Genomic DNA, 17229 nt, shown 5'->3' with positions numbered 1-17229 from the left:
GAAGCCCAGCCCGGAGCAGCCTGACTCTGGGATGCAAGCAAGGTGTGTCTGAAATTCAGAACCAACACAAGCGTGAGGAGCATGGTGCTGGGAGGGGCCAGGAGCCCCGTACCCACACCCAAGGGGAGGGGACGATGCGGGGGTGGGGGGTAGCAGGGCTGGGTGCGACAGGGGAGCATCGAGCTCTGAGAGCTGCCCGGCTGCTGAGTCTGGTGCTTGTCTAACTTCCTTTCACTTTTAGGAGTAAGGGATTTGGTAGATTGCCTGTGTGTCATTTATATTTTAAATTTTCCCTCACCAGGTGAAACAGAGACAGGGCAGGAAGCCAGATAATTTGCCCCCTCAGACTGCCTGGCTGGCCCAGGGCGCCTGCTGAACCTGGCCGGGACCTGGAGGGGACCCTGGTGGCCGGTGCCCCGCCCTGGAGCTGGGAAGTTCACCGTCTTCCCAGGTCATCTGTTTTACGGGTCGGGTCATGCAGGCAGGGAGACGCAGAGGATCCCAGCCCCCACGGCCGCTGCTTATTCTCCTCATTCCCACCCTGCTCCCCTTCCCCTAGGCTCAGGCGCCCGGGAAGCGGACCAAGCCTGGCGTCCATGCAAACGCAAGTTTAAAACTATGAGTATGTGCAAATCACAGCTTTCCTCCAGCTCCCCTGAAACTGACCCCTTAAATACACATACACAAGTAAAAAGGAAGAATTTCCACTTTCGGTTCTCCTGTGGAAGTGGGGATACATCGTACCGTCGCAGATCCTCCCAGCACCCGATCCGCGCAGTAGTGACCTCTCCGTGGATGCAGTGGGAGCCCAGGCCGAGGTCGGTGTGTGTTTCTGTGTCTTCGCGTGCATTGTGTGTACGTCGGTACAGTGTTCAAACCACACATGGACCCGCTCAGACCCTGAGCTTACGGCAGGGCCGGTACCGAGCCAGTATCCCCAAATGCTGCTTTTCCCAAGTGTCTGTTTCCCAGGACGCACGCCCTCTTGCCCTGGGCTTGTGCTTGGCAGCGAGGTGAAGGGTGGGTCTGCGTGGAGAGAACGACGTCCAGGTGCCAGTGGTCTTGTGGAGCTCACCGCAGAGCCCGAAGGACCTGTGACCGACCGTCCCAGAGGAGCCCGAAGGACATCTGACAGTCCCAGAGGAGCTTTCTCAGACCTGCTGGGCGGGATCTGTCTTCATTCTCAGTGGACTCTGTGCAGTGTGTGCTGAGCCTCCAACGAGGGGAAGAGGCTGGAAACTACTGGGAACACACTTGAGGTGGGTTCTGAAGTCCCGATCCGCGTTCTGGAGCACAATGTCCAAGGACGCGGGGGCTTGAATCCCCGGGTTTTGGCTGACATCGGGATCTAGACGGATCTGATCTGATGGGTGGGTGAGGAGGCAGGAGCTGATCGGTAGTAAGACACTTGGATTCTGCTTGTAGTGTCATCTTAATTATTTTTATGCATCCAATTTGAAATCGGAGATCAGTTTTAATAAGTATTAGGATTGAGGGAGGGGGTCACAAAGCCGAGTCAGGCAGGAATGAGATCTGGTCTCAGCACGGGCAGACGTGGGCAGATGACACAGAGGAGCTCACGGGACGTCAGGGTTCCGCATGCGACCTGTTTCCATTCTAGAGTCCCCGGACAGAACGCGTTCAGGCTCTTGGTTCGGACCCTCAGCTGCTGAGCGGACTTGGGGAGAAGGGATGTCAGTCACCCTCCCCTAGAGCTCCTATCTTACTTCCCATTAATACCTACTTCCTGAATTTCCACAAACCCACACTTTTAACTTCTCTTTTCATGCTAACCAAATACAACTCAGTTTCTTTTCTATTTTTGAAGAAAAGAACAATTTCCTGGTTCTGATATTTTAATTTCATTTCTGGCCCTTGAGATGGAAAAAGGTATCCCGGGTAAAGCGTTTGTATCGTAACTACCATTCCTGTGCACACCGTAGTATGTGCACACCCTTGTTCTAGGCACCGCCTGGAGCCCAGAGTGAGGCCTGATCCCCGTCCGCGGGCTAAGACCGATGGATACTCAGTCCTAACAGAAAAACAGGAAGGTAGGACTTGTTGAGGAAACATGCACGGTTTGGGACATTTATAATCTAATTAGATTTTTTTAATTAGGTAACCTGGTAGCTAAGACTGAATTTCTTTTTGCATTTGTTGTTGGAGTATCAGGCACTGTTCTCTTCTTGCCTGGGGTGACACGTGAACAAATGTAATGTGGACACAGGAAACATGTCTCAGAAGCAAACCTCAGAAGCTTCCGGCTCACCTCTCTAGTTTTGTGCCACCAAATTTGATTATTTGGACCACGTGCTTCCTGGACCGTTTCAATTCTTGATGTGTAATTACTGAGACCAAAGGTGGTAAGAATATTTAGAACCAAGTGATTTTAGATGGTTAGAAAATCCTGCCTCATGTGACTTTGTTTTTATTTTTTCAAAAATAGGTCATTGTTTCAAAAGTGGGTTAAGTGGATTTCTCTGCGTCATCGACTCCTTGTCTCCCTCACATCCAGGGCGAGAGGGGTGGGGGTTCCCGCCCTCCGTGGTCTGGGACTCACTTAAAGAAAAATCATCTCTTTATAGATTCTACAAATAATTTAGAAATCACAAGTAAATTACATGATCTTATGGATGTTCCGAACGGCCTAGAGCTGGAGGTTTTACTTCCTTTACAGACTTACACGATAGCCTGTCACAGTTTCGTGGATACTGATGGAGGGTATGAACTTGGGGTTGGAGGGACGGGGCAGTTTCTCGTCAGAGCGTCAGTGGAGCTGTGTGTTCTTGACTTTGGATCCGTGCCCCAAGCCCCCGTTTCCATGGGGAGACGTGGAAGGACCAGGCGAGGCTGGCCTCGGTGACCAGCCCTGCAGGCGGGTGCTGGCCTGGGGGAAACGAGTGGGCGGTCGGCATGCCTGCCCCTGGCTCTGCAGAGAGATGCTGTCTGTCTTCCGAAGCTCTTGACCAGACAGACACCCTTGAAGTGATAGTTTGAAACTGAGGACTGCCATTGCCTTGAACACTGATGTGTAGAACCTGTGGACCCGTCCGTGAATGAGCCATTGGATCTCAGGGTCTTTCTGAGGCCATTATTCGGTAGAGACCATCTATTGGAGGGAAGTTTATCTAACAATTATTTATAGGGTCACCTGGGTGGCTCAGTGGGTTAAGCCTCTGCCTTTGGCTCAGGGCATGATCTCAGGGTCCTGGGATCGAGCCCTGCATCGGCCTCCCTGCTCTGCGGGGAGTCTGCTTCTCCCTCTCCCTCTGCTGCTCCCCCTGCTTGTGCTGGTGCTCTCAAATAAATAAATAAAATATTAAAAAATAAATAAGTAAATAAAAATTATTTATAGCTACAGGGAAACAATTGCAGATCCTGACTATATGAGGAAGTAATAAGAGCATTTACCTTAAGTTTGAAAGGGATAAGTCAGGTATTTCTAAGTGTTATTTCTTGGAAGAGTGATTTAAATAACATGACTTTTCTGGGTCTTCCTTTGAACTCATTTTATTTTTACTTTGTTACTGAGGTGTACTTGACATAGCATCATGGTAGCGTCAGGTGTGCAGTGTAACGATTCAGTATTTGTATGTAGAGTAAACTAATCACCACAGTGAGTCCAGTCAACACTCACTACCATATACGTCACGGAAATTATTGTTCTTGTGATGAGCAACTTGAACCTCTATTCTTTCAGCAACATTCCGGTACGCAATGCTGTGTTATTGCTCACAGTCACCTGTGTTAGTCAGAGATGGGCGCCTGGTAACACGGGGCTCGCTGGACCCCCACGGCCCCTCATCTTCTCACCGGCGGCGTGTACATTTTGACCCCCTTGCCCACCCTTCCCCTCCAGCCACCAGTTTGTCCTCTGTCTCTAAGAGAGCTCGTTCCCTTCTTTTTTTAGATTCCACATATAAGTGAGATCGTGGAGTATGTTTTAGTGTCTGATTTATTTCACTTAGCACGATGCCCTCAAGGTCCATCCATGTTCCTGCAAATGGGATTTCCTTCCTTTTTGTGGATGAATCGTATGGCACTGCATGTCTCTCTGTCCTGCATTTTCTTCATCCGTCCATCCGTCCACGGACAGTGGGTTGTCTCTGTTCCCCGGCTGTTGAACATAATGCTGCAGTGACCACGGGGATGCGGTTGGTTCTTGAGGATCGTGATTTTCATCTCCCCCTGCATATATATATCCTATGCTGGAATTCCCAGATCAAATGGTAACCCTCGTTTAAATTTTTTGAGGAACATGCCCACCGTCTTCCATGGGGATGGCCACCGTATACTTGCCCAGCAACATGGAGGGCTTCCCGTTTCTCCACACCCTCTCCAGCCCCAGCTGTTTCTTGGGTTTTGGTGGTAGCCATTCCTGTAGTGTGAGCTGGCATCCTGCTGTGGCTTGGGTTCGCATCCCCGGACGACCCATGATCTTGCTCATCTTTTCTTATACTGGTCGACCATCTGTCTGTCTTCGACAAGCTTCTATCCAGTTCTGCTCATTTTTAGTCGGATTGTTTGGGGTTTTTTAGCTATTGAACTGTATGGGTTCTTTATATGTTTTAGATACTAACTTCTTATCAGATAGGTGATGTGCAGATATTTCTCCCATTCAGTAGGTTGCCTTTTTATTTCTTTAAAAATTTCCTTTGCTACGTAGAAGCTTTTTAGTTTGACTAAACTAAACTTGTTTAGTCAAACTAAAAAGCTTCTACGTAGCAAAGGAAATTTTTACTTTTTTTTAAGAAAAGAAAAGAAATTATGCAAAAAAGAGAAATAGTTTGAATGGTCAAATCTGATATTTTTGGCTTTCTTTTTGGCAAACAGTTTCTATAGCTACTTTGTTATTAAGATTGTGACCTTAGATTGGCCATAAAGACAGTTTACTCTTGAGGGCTTTCAAGTATGTTGTGCTCACTGAGAGTCAATCCATGATGTTCATTCCGTCCTTTTAATTCATTCAGTAGTTTCCCACAATGTTTTTACTGATTAAATGCTAAGTACTCATTTCCAGGAAGTTTGAAGCTGAATTGTTTATTTATAGAAATGTTGACCTGAGAATATGTCTTTATATGGAGAAGATATTTTCCAATTTTCAGCATTTTCTCCAAGCACACCAGACTGCAGAAAATGACTACTTTGCCCTGAATACTTACATACTTATAGTCACAACTCCTCTTAGTGGAAATGATTGTTTTAAAGTTTGGTTAATGCTGTAAAAATAATATAAATATTTGCATGATTCTTAAACTGTGTTATTAAGTTACTTTCTAAAAAGACTATTCCAGTTTTTGTGTCATCAGCAAAAAGGGGCAGATATAAATTTCACTTAGGTATAATACACTTTTGGTGATACCATTCCTTACACTGTTGCCAACTTAGTGTATGAAAAATAATCCTCTTACTAGTTTTAATTTGCATTTATTTGATTATTCGTCCATTGAACATTTTTCCATGTGTTACTTCACTAATTTTGTGTTATATTGTGTGAGTTACATTTCTGTGAACTTTGACTGTTTGTCTGCTAGGACCATAATATTTTCCTCACAATTTTATATAAGCCCTTTTCAGAATATAGTACCCTAACCCTTTGCTGTCTTATGCAGTGTAGTGTTTTTTTCTCTCAGCCACTTTCTTTTCATTGAAATGATTTTATTATAAACACTTAGAGTATTTATTTCATAATGCCATTTCATTATGATCCCTTCTATCTCACTCTGACTTTTAATTATTATACAGGTCTGATAAATATGGAATGCCTTTTCTGCTCTTTTCTTTGGTCTGTTTTTATTTAGTTCACTAACTAAAACACACACCTGAATATTTTATTCATGTTTCTTTAGATGCATAATATAATATGAAATATAAATTATACAAATAATTATTCTATGTATAGTTGACATTTGCCTCATTTTTCTCCCACGTAATTTCTTTTGTAAATATTTTAACCTTTTTATTGTGGTAAAATGCCTCTAAAATATAACTTAATTTTAAGCACTTTCAAGTATACAGTTCAGTGGTGGTGAGTGCCCTGACCTCGCTTTAGAACCATCACCGCTGTCCACCTCCAGAACTCTTAGCAGCTTGCACGGCGGGTCTCTGTACCCTTTGCACAATAACTCCCATGAGCTCCTTGCCCGAGTCCCTGGCAACCATGTTGCTACTTCCTTTTTGTCAGTTTTCAAATTTCTCTCCTCCTGCCCCCCACCCCCATACTGTAGCCTCTGGTAAACACCATTCTACTCTCTTGACTGTGAGTTTAGGGTAGGTTTTTTTTTTTTTTTTGAAAAATAGGTTTCACGTGCAAGTGGGACCATGCACTGTGTCTTTCTGTGTCTGACTTATTTCACTCCGCAGAGCTCTCAGGATTTAACCATGGCACAAATGGTAGGATTATTTTTAAGGCTGAATAAAATCGCACATATGTCAGGTTTTCTTTAGCATTTGTCCATCCGTGGACATTCAGGTCGTTGTCATTTTTGGGCTACTGTGGACAGGGCTGTGAGGTTCCAGGTACAGCAGATACCATTTAAGTTCCTGATTTTATTCCTGTTGGCTTTATAGGGACAAGTAGCACTGCTGGATCCTATGGTGATTCTAATTTTAATGTTTTGAGGAACCACTGTACTGGTGTCCATAATAACTGCACCATTTTTCATTCCTATCAACAAGGTGTGAGTGTTCCCTTTTCTGTACGTCCTTGAGAATTCTGTTAACTTTTGACTTTTGGTCATAGCCATCCTGAGGTGTGAGGTGACACCTAATTACAGTTTTGATTTGCATCTTCCTGTAGGTGATATTGAGCATCTTTTCACGAATGGGTTGGCTGTTTGCATGTGTTCTTTGGAAAATTTTCTATTCAAGTTTTTTGTCCCTTTTTAAATCTTTTTTTTTTTTTTTTTTTGGTTTGTTTGTTTATTTGTTCCAGGAGTTCCTTATATATTATGGATATTAACCCTTTATCAAATACATGGTTTGCAAATATTTTCTCCCATTCCATAGCTTCCCTTTCATCTCATTGATTGTTTCCTTTACTGTGTAGAAAGTTAGTTCATCGTACTCTCACTTGTATATTTTTGTTTTTGTTTCCTGTCCTTTTGGTGTCAGACCCAAAAAATCATTGCCAAGATCAGTGCCTGGGGGATTTCCCCCTGTGTTTTTTCCAGGAGTTTTATGGTTTCAGGTCTTATGTTTAATTCTTTAATCCACATTGATTTGATTTTTATATATGGTGTAAGATCAGGGCCCACTCCCATTCTTTTGTATGTCAGTGTCCAGTTTCCCCAGCACTGTTTATGGAAGAGGCTGTCTTCCCCTCACTGGGTCTTCTTGGCACCTCTGTAAAGTTAGACGACTATATGTGACGGGTTTGTTTGGGGGCCTCTGTTTTCCATTGATCTATGTATCTGGTTTTTGTTCCAGTACCATACTGTTTTGATTACAGGAAGTGTGAAACCTTCAGCTTTATTCTTCTTGCTGAAGATTGCTTTGACAGTTTGGGGTCATTTGTGGTTCTGTAGGAATTTTAAGATTGTTTTTTTCTGTTTCTATGTAAAATGCTGTTGGAATTTTGGTGGGGATTGTACTGAAATCTGTAGATTACTTTGGGTAGTATGGACCTTTTAATAATATTCATTCATCTAATCTGTAAACACAGGGTATTGTTTTACTTCTTTGTGTCACCTTCAGCTCCCTTCATTAATGTTTTATAGTTTTCCGTGTGTAGCTCTTTTACCTCCTTGGTTGAATTAATTCCCAGGTATTTTGTTCTTTGTAAATGGGCTTATTTTATTAATTTCAGATAGATTTTTGTTACTGTATAGAAGCTCAATTAATTTTTGTGTACTGATTTTTGAATCCTGAAACTTTATTGAATTCATTTATTCTAAGAGTTTCTTGGTGATTTTTTTAGGGTTTTATATATATGTATACATATACATATATATAAAAGATCATATTTAACTTAAGGAAAAAATGATTCAAATATATCAGAAATGGAGGAGGAGACATTACAATGGATCCCACAGAAATAAAGAATCATAAGACACGACTATGAACAATTATACCTGCAAGTTAGATAACCTAAAATAAATGAATAAATTCCTCAAAATACACAACTAACCACATGTGAATCATGAAGAAAAAGAAAATCTGAACACACCAACAATGAGTAAGGAGACTGATTTAAGTAATCAAATATCTCCTAATGAAGAAAAGTCCAGGGCTAGATGGCTTCTGGTGAATTTTATCAAATTCTTGGTGATTCTATCAAATATTTTAAGTGCTTCCTTTCTCAAGTGCTTCCAAAAATTAAGATGAAGAAACACTTCCAAATTTGTATGTTGAGGCTGCCGTATCCCAATACCAAAGCCAGACAAGGACAATACAAGGAAAAAAATTACAGACCAAAACCTTGATGAACATCGATGCAGAAATTTTCAGCAAAATATTAACAAATTGAATTCAACAGCACATTGAAAAGATCATATGCTATGATCAACTTGGATTAATCCCTGGGATGAAAAGATTGTTCAATACAGATGAACCAATAACGGTAGTACTGCACATCAAAAAAAGATGGATAAAAATCGTATGATCATCTCAATAGATGAAGAAAAAGTATCTGATGAAATCCAAAATCATTCATGATAAAAAAATACTTTCCGGGGCGCCTGGGTGGCTCAGTGGTTAAGCCGCTGCCTTCGGCTCAGGTCATGATCCCAGGGTCCTAGGATCGAGCCCCGCATCGGGCTCTCTGCTCAGCAGGGAGCCTGCTTCCTCCTCTCTCTCTCTGCCTGCCTCTCTGCCTACTTATGATCTCTGTCTGTCAAATAAATAAATAAAATATTAAAAAAAAATACTTTCAACAAATTAGGTATAGAAAGAATGTACCTGAACATAATATGGGTCATAGAAGATAAGCCTCAGTCACATCATACTCCATGGTGAAAAGCTAAAAACTTATCCTTTAAGGTCAGGAACAAGACAAGGGTGCCCACTTTCCACACCCAGCGTGGAACCCAACATGGGGCTTGATCTCATGACCCTGAGATCATAACCTGAGCCAAAATCAAAAAATGGACTCTTAACCCAAACCCACAAGCCACCCAGGTGCCCCTATTGAATTTTCAAAAGATGCAGTAACAACCATGCTAAAAAGTGTTCAGTGGAGTAGTAAGTAAGCAATCCTAGTAGAATTGGTGGGGAGGATATAGGGTTAAGAGGGTGGAGGCACTGTCTATACAGCCACTCGGTCTATACAGGACTTTGGAAAGCTACTGCTATCTGGGGGGAGTTTTTAAAAACCATACTTCTGGTGCCTTCTCTTGCCCCCTTTTCCTACATGAACCTGTTGAAAATACCATAAATGCCCCTTATTGGACCCTACTGAGACAGTCATGAATAGTTTAATTAGAAGAATGAATTGAGCAGAGACTTATGAAAAGTGCCTTACCTGTAAATTAACATTTCAAGTTAAAACATAAATTAGGATTGATTCACCAGTATTTTGATTAAGCATCAAGGTTGTACCTCGAGTGTATTGAAGATTTAGAGTCACTAATTGGTACCCCATGTCTTTCTCCTCCCAGCCACACTAAAATACATCATTTCTGATTTATAGTGTCTACAGAATACATACAATAAAAAGTTAAAAACTCCTCCAAAACAGCCTGAGTATAGAATTCTTCTAGATTTCTATGATTTTCTTTCGTTAGAGTTGCTTTCCTCCATCTAATTATAGAGCATTTTTTCTTAATTGACTCGACCTTATCAATTCTTCCCAAAGTGTCCAAGTGACTGTTCGTAGAACTGACAAATCTCACGTGACATCCCTGTTCAATTAGTGAACACACGGAGCTGGTTGTTACCAGAACCGTTGGAGCGAAGCGTGTACTGGTGGGAAGCATTCCGTGTACTGAGAGCATCCGTGCATTTGTTCTCCCAATGGACGGCATCGGTTGATCCAGGGTTAGGGAAGAGGAGGTCAGTGAAGAGACATTGGATTGCCTTAAAAATTCAAGGTTTCAGATACATTACGGAATGTGAGGATTTGGATTTCAACAGAAAATCTCTGACTATGGTTTCATGTATGTGGATTTCATGTGTTTATGGGAAAAAAGGAAAGGTAATTAGAGAAACACAAAAGTAAATATAGTAAGTTTATTTTTGCCCTCCTGCTTTATAGAGACACCTGTCATACATAGAGAAAGGTAAATAAAATATACACGTACAGTTTAAATAGTAACTGTAGAATGACCTCCACATAACCAACACCAAGGTCAAGACACACATTGCTGAAACCCAGAAGACTCCCTTTCATGAGTTTCCTTCCAGTCTGACTCTTGGGATGATCATTTCTTGGTTTTTCTTTATTGTGCTACCTATATATTTACCCGTAAACAATATACTGTGCTTGAATTTTCTGTAAATGGATTGTATTCTCTTATGTTTAGTCTCATTTGCAGATATTATAGTTCTGACTCTCATCAGTGTGGCTCATTCGTTTCCGGTACTGTGTGGTACCCCATCGCATAGACCCCTCCATCATGCATTTGTCCCTCCTGTTATCAGTGAAGGTGTGATTTCTAGGGTGGGACCATTCTAATCACACCGCTCTAAGCATTCCTATAAGCATATCTTGGTACATGTCTGTTTGAGTTGCTGCTAGCCTGCCTTGTCAATGGTGGCAGCACTAGACAATGGCTATTTCAGTTTAAGTTAATAAGTTTAAAGAAAACGAAAACCTCAGTCCCTCAGTTGTGCTCGCCACATTTCAAGCATTCAGTAGACACATGTGACTAGTAGCTGTAGTACTGGAAGTGCCCACTATGGGATATTTCTATCACTCCAGAAAGTTCTCTCCGACAGTCCTTCTCTGGGGTATGTACCTTCGAGTGGAATTATTAGGACCGGAGATAGATCAGTCTCCAGCCTTAACCAGACAGCGCTGAACGAGAGGTTGTACTAGTTTATATACTAGTTTACATTCCACTCAACACTATGAGAAGGAGCAGCAGTCACTGTGCTTCTCTCTACACGTCTACATGCTCACCGATACTTGGCTCAGACACAGCGTCAGTCAGGGCTGTTGGACGACATACCACATGTTGGGTGGCATAACAAGGGGGATTGGGTATCCTCCATTTCTGGAGGTCAGGGTCTGAGGGCACCTGTCCCAGACCTCTCTCCTTAGCTCGTAGACAGTTGTCTTCTCCCTGTGCCTGTCTGTGTGTCTCCAGGTCCAAATATCCCCTTTCTGTGAGGACACCAGTCATCACGATTAGAGCCACCCGAAGGCCAACATTTTACCTGGATGACCTTTGTAAAGACGCTGTCTCCAAATAAGATCACATTTGGAGGTGCTGGGGTTAACACTTCAGCATAGATCTGCTGGGGGCACAACTGGACCCGTAACAAACCCTGGAGCTGCCTTAGTATTGCAAGTGTGGCGGAGGTTCTGTGGTGTTGCCTTGTCACTGTATCTCCTTCGAGGCTGTATGCGGGAGCGCGCGTCGCATGGGTCTCCTGCCCATCTGAGAGTCCTCTTTCTTAGTAAGCAACTGGTCAGCATTTCTACTCTTGTTCCTATCAGCCTGCGTGCCTGCGTTTTTGTTTGTTTGTTTGTTTGTTTGTTTTTCCAAATTGCTTTAGAGGGACTCCTTTGCCATGCTGCTTTTTTGGTTACATGTCGCCGTTGCATTCTCCTACTCTGTGCTTTGCCTTTTACTTATTTTATTTTAATAAGAATCAGTTCTTAAATGTAATGTATATTGTTTAATGAACATTTCCTTTGTGGTTGGTACATTTTTTTAGAAGATTTATTTGAGAGAAAGAGAGAGCGTGAGCAGGGAGAGCAGCAGAGGGAGAGGGAGAAGCAGCCTCCCCCTCTCAGCCTGAAGCCCAATGTGGGGCTCGACCCCCAGACTCTGGGATCATGACCTGAGCTGAAATCAAGTCATACGCCCAATGACTGAACCCCCCAGGTGCCCTGTGGCTGGTACTTTTTGTGTCTTATTAAGAAACTTTCCTTACCCTGAGGTTATAACCATTTTTTTCCCCCTATACTGTCTTCTAAAAGCCTTGCAGTTTTGTTTTTCCCACTTAGGTCATTTTTCTGCCTGGGATTATCTATGTGAGGTAGGGGTAATTTTTTTTTTTTTTAACTCAAACAATTTTTTCTCAACATGATTTATTGAAATTTTACTTTTTCTCCATAAACTTTGTTTGTACAAAATTTCCACAGGTGTGTTGATACTATTTATTCTTTCTTCTGGTCTGTTTTCCCAACACTTTGTTGATATGACACTTTCTTTCTTACCAAGGCCTTGTACTAAGTCTTATCTGACAGGGAGGGTCTTTGCTCTTTTTCTGTAAGGGCTTCTCAGCCATGCTTAGCCCTTTGCATTTCCTGGTTTTTATAGCCATGTTTTGTCAGATGAAGTCCCATCTATTCCTGGTTGGTAAGAGACTTTTTTTTTTAATCATAAATAGAAATTGAATTTTATCTAACATTTTTTTTCTGCAGCTGCACTTGACTTTTTTGGAAATTCATTACTTCACAAATGATGTGTTAGATGCTTTATATATGTCATGTCTAAACCTCAGATCAGTTTTGCAGAGCGAGTAATATTGTTGCCATCTTGTAAAAGAAAAAAACCCACAGGGTTCGGAGAGGCTAAGTGGCTTGCCCACATTTTTAGGTACTAAATTGAAAATCTGGGATTCAAAGGGCAGTGCCTCTGGCTCATTCATTAACTTATGCATGTATTTATGCAATAAATTGTTATTGAGGGCCTCCACGTTCCCTTGAAGTCTCTGCTGTTGTTACCACCATCTTGCCAGCACGAGTGTACGGAATTCTACAATACGCTCCTGGATCCGTCACTCTTCTACTTCCTGGAGAAATTCAGATCATCTGTCTATACTTTGTCCTTTATTGCTCTCTTCACTGCTGGCATCAAGCTGATGTTCACGGGCAAAATGAATAAATGGAGGGGCCCCTGTGTGAAAACCAGGCAGCTGCATAAGACAGACTTACAAAACTAACCAACAGGGCTAGATCTGTCCCAGCGGGATATATCTTTAGATTTTCATTTAAGGTCACTATCTTCATCAGTGGGACCAAACAGAGTGACCAAGTTACATTTTTTGCAGTCATGAGGTTTAGTTGGTTCCCTACTTAGGATTAGTTACCGTGTTAATTTATTACCTATTTCTGTGAGCGTTGCAGATGGTACCCAACAGACCCGGCACTTCTATCGGACTCTCCATCCCCACTGATCATGTTCTTGGATTACAGTGGTCAAGACACTAGACACAGGACACAATCAGTAAACTAAATACAACCATAGTTCTAATTTCAGTTATTGTAAGACTATCTAGGGATCTGTCTTTTCTTCTAATAGACCAAACACCAGCCACTTTACCATTAACATTTTAGACTTGACCATTGCTGATCCCAATCTGAATTGTCCAGAAGGTGCCTGATATTTCCAGAGACTCCAGACTTTCAGGCACATTATGTATTTTAAGATAGTGGAAACTGTAGGGTAGTTCCTGCTTGGAGGGGTTCTGGTGAAGGTCCTCCCTCTTGGCCACTTGAGAATGCATCGTCGTCAACAGGGCTAAACGGGCATGTATGTGAACACACTCCCAGCTTGTTGAGAGTATGAGCCGTGCTGGTCTCCTCCAGCACTCAGGGGCAGCTGCAAGAGGCATCCTGCACCCGGCGTCCTCCAAGGTGCCTTGTGGTCCTTGGTAACGGTAGGCATGCCTGGAGCCTCTCATCAGAGATGAAGACTTCCTTCTTCTTATCCATCCTTTTGGCCTGCCTCTGTCATCTTCACAAAGGGCATCACAGTTGAACAAGAACGAGTCTCAGTGTACTCCGAGCATGGGTGATAAGTGTGGACATTTAACACTACGTGGTCTTTATGTACTTAGGAAATACGTACATGATACAGAAAGTTTTATATGTACCGTAGGAGCGCCTGGGGGGCTCAGTTGGTTCAACATCTGCCTTCAGCTCAGGTCATGGTCTTGGGGTCCTGGGATCCAGCCCCGTATCAGGCTTCCGCTCAGCGGGGATCCTGCTTCCCCCTCCGCTGTCCCACCCATCCCCGCTTGTGCTCTAGTTCTCTCTCAAATAAATAAGATCTTTAAAAAATTTATATATATGTATGAAATGCCATGTATTGCCTTTCTTTGGTGTCTTTAAGAATAAGAAAAATGTAAAAGATAGCTGCCCTGAGAACGTAAAGCTGCTTAGTTTGCCTTGTTCTCTGTTCCGTATCTGCTCCGATTTGCCGCTGCCCCCCCCCACACACAGTGCCTGAGGCAGTCTTCTGGCGTCTGTCCGTGGTGCTGCCTCATTTCCAGGGCAGATAATTGTTTCAACATTTCCTAGAAAATTGAGACTTTTACACAGATGAACTGCTCCTTGCTAAGAGGGACTGAAGAAATTTTGAGCAACTTCTTCATCTTCTTCTATAACCTACTCAATTCCTTGCTGTATTTTGACATAACTGGGGGCTTTAAAAATGATTTTGTATTTCAAATCTATAGTTAGTCACAGAACAAAAACACACAATCCCACTGAAACTTTCAGGATCGGCTGTGAACAACCGTTGCCTTTACCACCTGCTAGCTTCTCAGGGTAGATGTGCCTTGTCTGTAATACAGAGGTGGCCTCACTTCGCAAACACCCCAGATTCATTAAAAAAAAAAAAAAGGATGTCCTGGGCACAACTCAATACATTTTAAGTAACTCTCTGTACAAAGAAATTTAACACTGAATTTTGTTACAAGAGGAGCTGCTCTTTGGTGATTGAAATGTGGCCTAATTTTTGAGAATAATTTTACAAGCAATTTTTCAAAAGTGTGTCCAGATTAGGGCCAGGATTCTAGGAAAATGGTGACAACAGAAGAAGCATTTTGTTTTATTTTTTCAAAGATTTTTAAAATTATTTATTTATTTGGGAGAAAGAGCACAAGCAAGAGGAGAAGCAGAGAGGGAGAGAGAGAAGTCAACTCCCCACTGAGCAGAGAGCCCGATGCGGGGCTCAATCCCAGGACCCTGGGATTATGACCTGAGCTGAAGACAGAGGCTTTAACCCACTGAGCCACCCAGGCACCCCGGGAAGTGGGTGTTTTCATTAACTACTGTAAAGCACTGCCGCAGATTTAGTAACTTGAAACAGCGGAGTATGCTGCCTCCCAGTTTGTAGTTCAGAATTCTGGAAGGTCTCAGCCCCGGTCTCTGTCCTGAGTCTGACACCAGGTATCAGCTGTCTGGGCTCTTCCTGGAAGATTCGAGGAAGGGCGGGCTTTTGTGTCCCTTCAGGTCGATGGCAGGGCTCAGGGCTTGTGGATGTAGGACCGAGGGTCCCATTTCCTTGCCATCTGTTCTGCGGCTCTTTCTCCCCCACTAGAGCCTGTGGCCCTCTCCACCTCCTCGTGTGGGCTGAGTCCTCCTCACACCTCCTGTCTCTCTCCTCTCCATCTGACCTCAGCTCCTTCCTCCAGCTGGAGAAGTCCTCCACTGGTCAGGGCTCACAGGACTTGACTGGGGTTATGTGGAGAATCTGGGATCTCTCCGTGTGTTCATGGTTGATAAACGTTCTTCTATCTGCAGAGCCCACTGTGCTCCGTCACACGCCTAGTCACAGGTTCCAGGGGCCAGGACGCAGGCATCTTTGGGGGACCGCTCTGCCTCCCCAGGTCTGGGAGGCAATCAGGAAGCAAGCTGCGATTTGAACACAACAGAAGAGGTTGCTGTGGGACATCAGGAACGATTCCATGAGCTTGGCTTCCTCCTGGAAGCGCAAGAATGGAAATTCAGGTAAAACAGGCAACAGAAAAGGACCATGTGACCTTTTCTCAAAAACGAACTGAAAGATGAAAGTATGACACAGAATGTGGAAGAACAGTCTTCAGCAGAATGAGAAGAGTTTATAAAACTGAGGCTTCAGAAATTAAAAAAAAAACGTAGCACAAGAAATAAACAACAGAACATGCCTTAAGGGAAGCAGAAAATATGGACTAGGACAGTCTACCCAGTGGAAGAGGGAGAAGGAGGTCGGGTAAGGGACTGGCGAGAAAGCCACACGGACGCGAGGACCAGGCAGTTCGACGCACGGGCACCGGAGGTCTCTGCAAAAACTAAGAATGGGTCCAGGGAGCAGAAAAGAACCACACGCAGCGGTAACTCAAGAAAGCTTTCTGAGCACACACCATATGTTGGAAGCCCAGTGAGCACCCGAGACTCTCGGCCCAGAGTGGCGAGCGTCAAGCTGCGTTCTGGTAAAATGACTGCACTTTTTTTTTTTTTTTTTAATACAGTTTTTTTTTTTTTTTTTTAAGATTTTATTTATTTATTTATTTGACAGAGAGAGAAATCACAAGTAGGCGGAGAGTCAGGCAGAGAGAGAGAGAGAAGCAGGCTCCCGCCGAGCAAAGAGCCCGATGCGGGGCTCGATCCCAGGACACTGAGATCATGACCTGAGCCGAAGGCAGCGGCTTAATCCACTGAGCCACCCAGGCGCCCCAAAATGACTGCACTTTAAAGAAAGCACTGATGTGGCCTCTGGGTGAAACAGGCAGTGATTCCCAAGGGGCAGACATCGGGTCAGCGCGAGCCTTTCCTGAGAGCAGCCTTCGCAGTGGCAGAAAGCAGGGTCCAGGGAGGAAATGTGCACAAACTCACCTGCGGGCAGGGGTACAGACGGCCATGGACGCGCCAGAGCTCAGGGCGCAGCTCACAAGGTGTCCGTGTGCAGGAGTTTCCGGGGAGCCTGGTCCCGGGCCCAGCGAGTACAGCGTTGTTCGCAGAGGCAGGAGTGATGCTCGTCGCCCTGAGATGGCTACGTACTAAGGGGGATGACATAAGTGAACGTGACGGGGATGTCCGTGCGACTCTCCTTGAATGTCGAAAGACGACATCATCTTCAGAGACTTCTCGAAGGAACCGGTGCTTGCGACTGCTTGACGACCCTGAGTCCCATGTGTGAGTGTGGACATCGCCCGCTGTGACCCTGGGCCCTGTCCCACACCTGCTGAATGGCGTGAGCCCCGCCCCCCACCCCCAGCCCCGTCACTGGAAGCTCCACGGAGAGAGACACCCCCGCCTTCCTCCTCCCACTCCCTCCGCATTGCCGGAGCTGATACGGATTAAATCCTTCTCGAAGGATGTCTGCACAGACGGGACGCAGCGAGAGACGCCAG

The 17229-nt window shown here is 44.0% G+C and overlaps 1 protein-coding gene across 5 annotated transcripts in view; it reads left to right on the top strand.

The window, feature by feature from the left end:
- TRPC6 (transient receptor potential cation channel subfamily C member 6) overlaps nucleotides 1-17229 on the top strand; it is a 109827-nt gene that overhangs the window by 37212 nt on the left and 55386 nt on the right. Inside the window, exon 1 of one of the 5 annotated variants that reach the window (XM_082683355.1) lies at nucleotides 302-1259. The exons of 3 other annotated variants lie outside the window; for them this stretch is intronic. The gene's annotated coding sequence lies outside the window, so the exon portion shown is untranslated. Of the gene's footprint in view, nucleotides 1-301; nucleotides 1260-17229 lie in introns of those variants that run through there. One more of the 5 variants, XM_082683357.1, reaches the window with a different exon arrangement.

Source organism: Mustela nivalis (genome assembly GCF_964662115.1).
Source record: "Mustela nivalis genome assembly, chromosome: 9".
NCBI classification, from domain to species: domain Eukaryota; kingdom Metazoa; phylum Chordata; class Mammalia; order Carnivora; family Mustelidae; genus Mustela; species Mustela nivalis.
Note: the sequence above shows the minus strand (reverse complement) of the source record. Positions and strands in the feature narration are given on the sequence as shown.